The following is an 11,009-nucleotide window of genomic DNA, read 5'->3' as shown; positions in this document are numbered from 1 at the left end:
CAGGAACATATATATTTAATGATCGGCAGTTTTGTGAGGAATAGTGGCCAATGTGTACAAACTGAACGTAAAACACCTAGCAACATACATTGTACATATATAATGATCGACAGGTTTGTGAGGAAAAGTGACCATTATGTACAAAAACCTATATAATGATCGACAGTTTTTCGAGGAATAGTGGCCAATGTGTACAAACTGAACGTAAAACATCCAGGAACATATATATAATGATCGACAGTTACGTGAGGAATAGTGGCCAATTTAAGGGACTATCTCGCCTACCAAACATATACATTACATTGTTATTGAATTTAACATCTTCGCATTAAAAAAATACAATTGAGATTCAACAATAACGTTGTACCCGAGCCTATTATCCTTTAGAGGTCCAAACTCACTGTAGGATCCCTGTTCCACAGCATGAAAAACATGAGAGAATTCCATTGTTGTTTTGTCGAATGTACGTTGTACACTTACCATCCCCTAATTTTGTTTTGAGTAAAACTCCGTTAAGCAGGTACACAGTGCTCAATCGGTTAGAGCGAGAGTATAACCATTTAAAATCCAGGGTTTCAACCCTGGGCTCACCCTGCTGGATTTTTACAATTAGTACGCTTTTTTTTAAAATTATGTTTTATTTATGTATTTGCACTTTTTTCGTCTTTATGTTGTTTATATAAATCCTTCAAGATATTGTTTTCTTTTTAGAAATGATTTATCAAGCCATAGCCGTGCCAAAAATAAAATCAGTAGCTTACGCGTTTTTACATGTTTTGGTTGTGATACAGGGATCCTTAAACACACCAAATCTCAAGCCAGAACGAGGTTGATGCAGACGCGCAAAACTTAGCTTGTGTGAAACATGTATGAGGTACACGTGGGGTGACATGGTCAGACCTGACAGGTTTATAGGTTTATTTATGTATATTTCCTTGTAATAAATATTTTACAACACTATCAAAATAACATAATGTGATAAGGATTTTGTTCTAGAAGCAATGGAACTGGCATTTGGTGTGCTTTAAGGAAAAGTAAAACATTAATTTAATAACTAAATATTTATGCTTTTTTGGCAAAAACAAAACTTTCAAACGGAAACCTGTCTTAAAAAAAACCCGTCCAACAAAATTATGTTCAACATAGACCTGTCTTATATAAAATAAAAACCTGTCCAAATTGAACATAAATCTGTATAGATAGGCTTTTGGATAACACAAGTTCAATTTACACAAATATTTACTACTTTGTGATATGTCAGGTTTATAGAGGATCCGGATTTGACAGACGTCGATTTGGACAAGTTACACGTACACAACTTTCGGTAAGGAAATGACTTAGGGTAATATGCACGTACATTATTCCAAAATTTCGTTGTCAATGCAAATTATTCATAAAATATAATTGCATGGCTGTGGGATGCTCTGACGTCCTGAGTGGTCACCGCATATATTCTAACGATTCACCGGAGCGCAATTTTGTAAATATTTCGACAAGGAATGCCTACCTCTCAAATATCCCCTCCAGCACTGACTGAACACGAAACTAACAGGATTGACTGACATTTAGAATTTTATTAGTGTACTCAAAGATTAAATAGGCTGCTCGTATAGCGTTGGAATCCATATATAATGATTAGTGACATACTCTGGCCTTTTATAACGAGCCAAATGCATATAAAATGTTCTAAACTAGCAACAAGCTGCAGGTACAATCGATTTCAGAGAGACTAAATATTGCTTCCTGCAAAGATTGTACTTTTGATTTTGATAATAAAATGTATGTTCCCCAGAATTGACAATTCCAGTATGCATGTCTCTTTTTCACAATTAAACACAAAAATTGTGGGAAATAATTAACCGAACACTGTAGTTACTTTTGTTTTCATTCTGACTATGTAAGATTTCGGATTATTTGGGCCAAGGCTGCGTGGGCTGGGACTGAATGTGTTCCATATAGCTTAAGTAAAACAAACGAAACACGTTCCATTCCCAAATAGTCACATCACACTTTATCTTTCAGCATATTTACACGAGAAAGGCAGACAATGTTGCTATTATATGACATATGTATGTATTTGCTTAAAATGATGGGGCTATGCCCCTCGATCTAACCTTCCCCACTCCCCAACCCGGCGCTTCGCCCCAGCACCCTGTCCCTCCAATCAGTTGGTCCGGGCAAGAGCTACAGCCTTACGTCATCAGTCACGGTAGCGTCTTTACAGGGTCTACTTCAGGGCTCACGAGGGGTCCAAATGAGGGCGGCCCGTTTTGTAACGGACAACTACAGGGACCGCACCCAAGGGTGCTTGGCAGCTATGGTGCAGGAACTTCAATGGGACGATCTAGAAAACCGCCGTAAAACATCGAGGCTGGTCATGATGTTTAAGATCTCACATGACTTAGTGGACATTGAAGGGGCAAGGTACTTAACACCAGGTGACAGCAGGACAAGAGGTGCACCTAAATTCCAAGAGCCAACAACCGCAAGGCAAGTATACGACAGTTCGTTCTTCTACCGTACCATCAGAGAATGGAACGGAATATCATCATCTGTGAGGACAGCCAAATCCATCGAGGTGTTCCGCATGCTGCTTATTCCGTCTTTGCGTATTACAGAGTTATCTTCTCTTTTGAGCAGGTATTGGTTGTTACGTCATTGGTTTATGTGAGAAAATTACGTCGTTTTCTCAAAAAATGATGACGTTACTCTCACAAACAAATGACGTAACAATCAATACCTGCTCACAAGAGAAGATAACTTTGCAATACGCAAAGACGGAATTACCACCACAGCAGCAAGCTCCAGTCAGCTGCATATTTTTATCCACTTTTAATTATAAATACTGCCAGAAGGTTTCTAGCTGTACTTGTCATGCGCCAGTGCATATTCTTATACAGGAAGAAGAAGAAGTAGTTTACAACCACTATTTAATTTAAACGATACATTCAATTAAACACAGCAATAATTTACCGTGTGGAGTTTTGGTACATGTAGTTTATGTAGAGAACATACGATTAAGTCACACGATGTTGTAATACATTATAACGTGGGGTGTCATAATGGAATTCAGACATGTGATTAGATTTCTGCGTATAACGATATGAAGACACCAGAGGCAATAATTGGTACGCGACATACACTATTAGTATACTGTTCATTGACCGCTAATTCACACATTCCTTTATTAAGTAAGTGATGAACTTTGGGTCGTTCATATATGTGATACTAATAACATCTGAAACCACACCCTCGGTATAAAAGGATGACCGTGGGTAACAAATTAGCGACCTAACGTCGTCAATAACTACCGCATTTTCACCAATAAGCAATTAGGTATTGACACACGTATATAAATATATATAGACGCAATAAAACACATTGCGTCGGTCAAATCATTTATATAATGATAGTACATGTAATATCCCACAACGGGGGATGTGCTAGTGCATATCTAATATGGGGTTCCATATATATTTATATTTCCGTTGAATAGCCCTTAGATAAATCTACCAACCAAATATATTGTCATAAACCAATTATGGCAAGATTGTTACTGTACTTGAATATTTTCTATTCGGAAGATGTTCAGGGCCCGTATTCATGAAACCATTCTCATGCTCAAACGTGGATTTTGTGCTCAAAACAACTTTCTTGTAACTCACTTAAATCATGTCAAAACGATCAAAACATCAAACATTAAAAACAGTATTTGGCTTTGCGTCTTTTTATTTTTTTTCCAAATCATCGACAAAATAATATGTTATTGATAATTTATAAACAAAACAAAAAAAGTAGGCTTAAGCACAAAAAAACATGCTTGAGTATGAGAACGGTTTCATGAATATGTGACGTCAGATTCAAATTATGACGGAAATTCCCGAACAATATAACTGGAAATATATATACCCATGAGGTCCGGGTTGACTAAAACACAGAACGGAATATGACCCTAAACATGAGGTACGGGTTGACTTAAACACAGCACGGAATATGACCCTAAACACGAGGTACGGGATGACTTAAACACAGAACGGAATATGACCCTAAACATGAGGTACGGGTTGACTTAAACACAGAACGGAATATGTCCCTAAACATGAAGTACGGGTTGACTTAAACACAGAACGGAATATGTCCCTAAACATGAAGTACGGGTTGACTTAAACACAGACCGGAATATGCCCCTAAACATGAGGTACGGGTTGACTTAAACCCAGAACGGAATAAGACCCTAAACATGAGGTACGGGTTGAATTAAACACAAAACGGAATAAGACCCTAAACATGAGGTACGGGTTGACTTAAACACAAAACGGAATAAGACCCTAAACATGAGGTACGGGTTGATTTAAGCACAGAACGGAATATGACCCTTAACATAAGGTACGAGTTAACTTAAACACAGAACGGAATATGACCCTAAACATGAGGTACGGGTTGACTTAAGCACAGAACGGAATATGATCCTAAACATGGGGTACGGGTTGACTTAAGCACAGAACGGAATATGACCCTAAACATGAGGTACGGGTTGACCTAAGCGCAGAACGGAATATGACCCTAAACATGAGGTACGGGTTGACTTAAACACCGAACGGAATATGTCCCTAAACATGAGGTACGGTTTGACCTAAGCGCAGAACGGAATATGACCCTAAACATGAGGTACGGGTTGACTTAAGCACAGAACGGAATATGACCCTAAACATGAGATACGGGTTGACTTAAACACAGAACGGAATATGTCCCTAAACATGAGGTACGGTTTGACCTAAGCGCAGAACGGAATATGACCCTAAACATGAGGTACGGGTTCACTTAAACACAGAACGGAATATGACCCTTAACATGAGGTACGGGTTGACTTTAACACGGAACGGAATAAGACCCTAAACATGAGGTACGGGTTGACTTAAACACAGAACGGAATATGACCCTTAACATGAGGTACGGGTTGACTTAAACACAGAACGGAATATGACCCTAAACATAAGGTACGGGTTGACCTAAGCACAGAACGGAATATGACCCTAAACATGAGGTACGGGTTGACTTAAACACCGAACGGAATAAGGCCCTAAACATGAGGTACGGGTTGACTTAAACACAGAACGGAATATGACCCTTAACATGAGGTAAGGATTTACTAAAACACGAAACGGAATAAGGCCCTTAACATGAGGTACGGCTTTTCTAAAACACGGAATGGAATAAAACCATTAACATAAGGTACAGATTTGCTAAAACACGGAATGGAATAAGACCGTTACATGAGGTACGGATTTGCTACAACAGAACGGAATAAGACCCATAGCATGAGGTAACGATTGATTGAAACACAGAACGGAATAAGACCCTTAACGTGAGGTACGGATTCACTAAAACACAGAATGGAATAAGACCGTTACATCAGGTACGGATTGACTAAAATACAGAATGGAATAAGACCGTTACATGAGGTACGGATTTGCTACAACAGAACGGAATAAGACCCATAGCATGAGGTAACGATTGATTGAAACACAGAACGGAATAAGACCCTTAACGTGAGGTACGGATTGACTAAAACACAGAATGGAATAAGACCGTTACATCAGGTACGGGTTGACTAAAACACGGAACGGAATAAGACTCTAAACATGAGGTACGGATTTGCTAAAACACGGAATGGAATAACACCGTTACATGAGGTACGGATTTGCTAAAACACGGAATGGAATAAGACCATTGCATGAGGTACGGAATTGCTAAAACACGGAATGGAATAAGACCCGTAACACGAGGAACGTTACATGAGGAGGTTTCGTTGTATCTCTTGTATAGCATGTTATTTTATTATTAAGGCATGCGACTTGTCATACTGCAACTGATGAATTAGCAAATTTCATTAGGAAGTTAATCGGCAATGATTACATTTATCTATTTTATCAAAAAGCACGAACTAGGCCAGCGTGTATGTAATATAGTGGCTAGTCTGTTAATATATTGGCCAATCCATAACTATAGAGGCTAATCCGTCAATATAGAGGCTAATCCATCAATATGGAGGCTAACCCGTCAATAAAGAGGCTAGTCTGTTAATATATTGGCTAATCCGTCAATATAGAGGCTATTCTGTTAATATATTGGCTAGTCCGTCGATATAGAGGCTAATCCGTCAAAATGGAGGCTAATCATTCCTTATAGAGGCTAATCCGTCCATTTATAGGCTAATCCGCCCATACAGAGGCTTATACGTCAATATAGTGGCTAGTCTGTCAATATACTGTCTAGTCTGTCAATTTAGAGGCGCGTCTGTAAATAAAGAGACTAGACCGGTAACAGAAATGCTAGTGCACAGGGAACCACTTTCACTGGCTGTGAGTATACTATTGTTTACCCACTACACTCTACTGCTGTCATCCAACAACCGAAAGGCTTGCAGTGTGACAAACTCGTCACAGAGTTTAGAATTTTAGAAAGACAAGAAGCTGTATTTTATATGTCTAGGTATCATAACGACTGAGCCAAAGGCTACAGAACTTATAACATTACTACAATATAATGGTGTATCCTAAATAATAAAATGTAACCAACTTACAGAGTTTGTCGACAGCCCAGTGTTTGTAGATTTAACCTTACACTATCCGTTCCACGGGTTATATTTAAAAAAGAATAGTTGATCATTTCCGATGATAATCAATTGTAACATTATTTTCTATAAAAGCCGAGCTGTTACATTTTTTGTTCACAGGCAGGCGCCAGTATAATTGATTTTGATATAATTATTGAAAACATGATTAAAGTGGCTTGCTCGACAAGGGTTCAAAGCGTTCAGTTTTTAGCCGGTATTGTGCCGTACATACACAGCCTGTATTACTTACGTCCTATTAAGAGCTATGGTCAGTTAAGGACGTGGCAGGTTGTGGCGGAGGATGGAAGCCGGAGTACCTGGAGAAAAACCTCCGACCTGCGGGTAATACCTTGCGACTGCCCATGGCCAATATAGGCATCGAACCCGCGACCCATTGGTAGAGGGCTAGTGATCACTTAGCCACCACTGCCCCTATGAAGCACACGACGGCGTGTCTTGTTATGCAGATAAGATAAAATGATGATGAAATTTAAAAAATAATCTTCAGCTGAATGTTAACAAAGAAGAGAGAATAAAGTTAACCGATACTTGACATCAGATCAGCACGTGCATATCTAGAACAGAGTAAAACTAGTTAGACCAGCAGGATATTCAGTAAGCATTATCTAAAACTTGATGCACACCAAGCTGCACGCGTTATAATATATCTTGTCAAATACACAATATGTTCTTCTCATAACAGTTATATTTACCGCGCGTTATGATTAATTTGTCTGCAATCCTGCGAGAATTACAGGACAATAACTTTCCAAAGAAGGCAGTTTAATACTTATATTTCCGTTTTTAATTTAAGTTTTTCTCATATTTCCAACCTGTTATCGCATTTCAAAGTCAAATTTCGCGCTGTCTGTCAGTGGGACTTGTTTTTGTGACGTGACGAGTACACGCGACCGTTCCCGGCAAAAATATATATAATTCGTGGAAATCAACACAAAATCATCAATTTAATTTCAACAATTTAATCAATATATTCCCCCGTGAGGATATTCACCTTTTATACAACATAACTACATAAATTGTTGCGAGTTACATTGATCATCGGTTAAACCGACGTCACGAACGTGTTCTCCATATCACTACACCAATGGGAATTATGTGAGAATTATAATCTGATATCTTTCTATTTTGTTTGGTTAGGTTATATAGTGGCAGTGCAGAGCAGATGGAAATATTTTGAAAATAACTGTTAAATTTGAGTCTGATGTCCAGTGCGGCTTAAAGTTCTCAGCTAACACCGGAAGCCAAAAATAAGTATTTTCAATTAAGATAACATTTTATCCTACTTTTTCCCAGGAAGTTTGAAATAAATACCACGTAAGCGAAATTTATCGCTTGAAATGGTAATTTCCAATCCCTGGTCTGAGGTAATTAAAAGTAAATCTTGTGTTTGATCCTGATAACAGTAATGACATGTTTTACAGTTAAAAGAACAGGAACATTCAATTTAGGCAACTTTAACGGAATCCCGTGTTTTAGGGTTGATTTTTTTAATGGGGTGAAACAATTCTTTTGAAAGCTTTCGAAAGTATTTCATTAATAAGATGATATAAATCCTCCATAGGAATAACCAAATATTATTTTGCATCCATCTAAAACGTGTGTTCGTGTGAAAGTACCTCTAGCGTTTTATCGGGTTTGTGTCAACAAGATGCTATCTTACGCATTCAACGAATTAATGTTAAAGAGTGATCTCCCTTATACATGTAATTGATTGCATCAGCATTATCATGCTTTACCAGTCACCCATCGTTGACAATTCCGTGGTTATTATTGCTTTTCATCAGTATGGTCGATTTTTCCAGTTGCAACATTTCCAGATCTGGCCACAACACTAACGGGATTTATAAAAGGACGTGTAAATTGGAGAGGTTACTAATCAGTCATCCCTGTCGAACGTAGACACAGTAATCGGAAGGCCAGGAGTAAGACTTTCAAAATCTCGTATTTATCACTAAAGATTGATATTTCTATAAATAAATAGAGCGTATAACGAGACAAGGTTCCAGTAATTTACGTAAAGATTTATGAGTATGTGTCTGTAGAACACGCTAAAGTAATGACATAAGTGATATGTCCTGATGTGTTTGTCTGGTAGTGGTACAGTCTTCGTCAACCTGATATAGTATGTCTGTGGTACTGAGTTCGTCAACCTGATATAGTATGTCTGTGGTACTGAGTTCGTCAACCTTGTATAGTATGTCTGTGGAATTGGCTTCGTCAACCTTATATAGTATGTCTGTGGTACTGGCTTCGTCAACCTCGTATAGTATGTCTGTGGAATTGGCTTCGTCAACCTTATATAGTATGTCTGTGGTACTGGCTTCGTCAACCTTGTATTGTATGTCTGTGGTACTGGCTTCGTCAACCTTGTATTGTATGTCTGTGGTACTGGCGTCGTCAACCTTATATAGTATGTCTGTGGTACTGGCGTCGTCAACCTTATATAGTATGTCTGTGGTACTGGCGTCGTCAACCTTATATAGTATGTCTGTGGTACTGGCGTCGTCAACCTTATATAGTATGTCTGTGGTACTGGCGTCGTCAACCTTATATAGTATGTCTGTGGTACTGGCGTCGTCAACCTTATATAGTATGTCTGTGGTACTGGCTTCGTCAACCTTGTATTGTATGTCTGTGGTACTGGCTTCGTCAACCTTGTATTGTATGTCTGTGGTACTGGCGTCGTCAACCTTATATAGCATGTCTGTGGTACTGGCGTCGTCAACCTTATATAGTATGTCTGTGGTACTGGCTTCGTCAACCTTGTATTGTATGTCTGTGGTACTGAGTTCGTCAACCTTGTATTGTATGTCTGTGGTACTGGCTTCGTCAACCTTGTATAGTATGTCTGTGGTACTGGCTTCGTCAACCTTGTATAGTATGTCTGTGGTACTGGCTTCGTCAACCTTATATAGTATGTCTTATAGCATGTCTGTTTAACTGATAAGCGCTTCTCGAAATTCTTGTGCATGAAAACTCGCTCTGTTTGGTTTATGAGGTGCAAGTATCGTATACAAAACAGTAATTAGATAAAGGTAGATTGTTACTGTTTTACAGCGCAGATGTTACACATCCTGTCGTGCGCATCACTGACACTGAAATACATTGTATATTAGTTTGTACAATATGCCCTAGTTACAACTGTACCATTTTTCATTTCTCTTTTACAGACAGCTTTTTGTCTTTTTTTCAGAAGGTAGATAAAACCCCACCGGATCGTAATTTTCCTTCGTTCATTTGATACATTTATTATTGCCAGAAAGTCCAGATTTAGTTCCTATGCAGCAATTTTGACTATCATTAGACATGGTAATTTCCAATCACTGATCTGAGGTAATTCAGTATACAGGTGTAGTTCGTTTACTTTGATCCTTATCGTAGTAATGGCGTGTTTTACAGTCAATCGAACAGGAGAATAAAATTAAAGCAATTGAAACGGAATCATGCGTAGTTTAGGGATGATGTGTTTTTATCGAAAACGTGTGAAAAGGTTTCTTCAGGATGGTTGTGAAAAATTTCATTAATTGGTTCAAAACACAAATCGATAATAAAGAGTAATCAACAACAACTACTTTTGCTCTTACAAAAAAACAGAGGGATCGCCTTAATTGATTGATGATGTAAAACTTGGCACACTGAGTGGATACCGAAGAGGCGCGTTCGCGTATCAACCTGAAATAGTACATAATGTAGTGTAATGCATGTGTCGAGTGCACATTTGGACACACACAATACATATTTAGATAAAACTAAACTGCATGACGGACGAAGGCAACTTTTGACTCTTGCTCCTGGAACATAATCGAATGTTTTTAATATTCATTCGCTTAAGAACTGATGGAACCGAAACAGGTGATATTTTAAATTCAGATGCAATTATTTTGTTTCGTCTAAATGATGGTATCTGTAATTATCTAATTCAAAGCACATGTTTATGACCCTGTAGGCTTACTGTCAGTTTTAAGTGCGCGTTCTGTGTTTACGGATTGTTACATTTATGAATAATAGATTCACAAAACGATGATCGTACGACTTTCTAGTAGAGAGGCACTATAAATATCTCTGTAAGTTAATCACTGAAACATTGGTACCTAGGTTTAATACAGAGATCATATAGTAGATACATTTTTCCACATAACCAGGAATTGATAATTGGATGTATTTGAACAAGAAGCAGTCTAGACTATTGTTTCCAGTCTTTACTTAACTGGTTGTATGTCGTCTTTTCGTATTGCAGAGTTATCTGCTCTTGTGAGTCGGTATTGATTGTTACGTCATTTCTTTGTGAGAGTAACGTCATACATTTTTTAGAAAACGACGTAATTTTCTCTCACAAACTATTGACGTAACAATCAATACCTGCTCACAAGAG

The 11,009-nt window shown here is 38.2% G+C and overlaps 1 protein-coding gene across 1 annotated transcript in view; it reads right to left on the bottom strand.

Annotated features, from left to right (window-relative positions):
• The window catches only part of LOC110452807 (solute carrier family 46 member 3-like), a 41,219-nt gene that overhangs the window by 28,495 nt on the left and 1,715 nt on the right, over positions 1-11,009 (bottom strand). The gene's annotated exons all lie outside the window — the stretch shown is intronic.

Source organism: Mizuhopecten yessoensis, unplaced genomic scaffold (genome assembly GCF_002113885.1).
Source record: "Mizuhopecten yessoensis strain PY_sf001 unplaced genomic scaffold, ASM211388v2 scaffold6893, whole genome shotgun sequence".
Taxonomy (NCBI): Eukaryota; Metazoa; Mollusca; class Bivalvia; order Pectinida; family Pectinidae; genus Mizuhopecten; species Mizuhopecten yessoensis.
The sequence above is the reverse complement of the archived record's forward strand: the minus strand, read 5'-3'. Positions and strand labels throughout refer to the sequence as shown.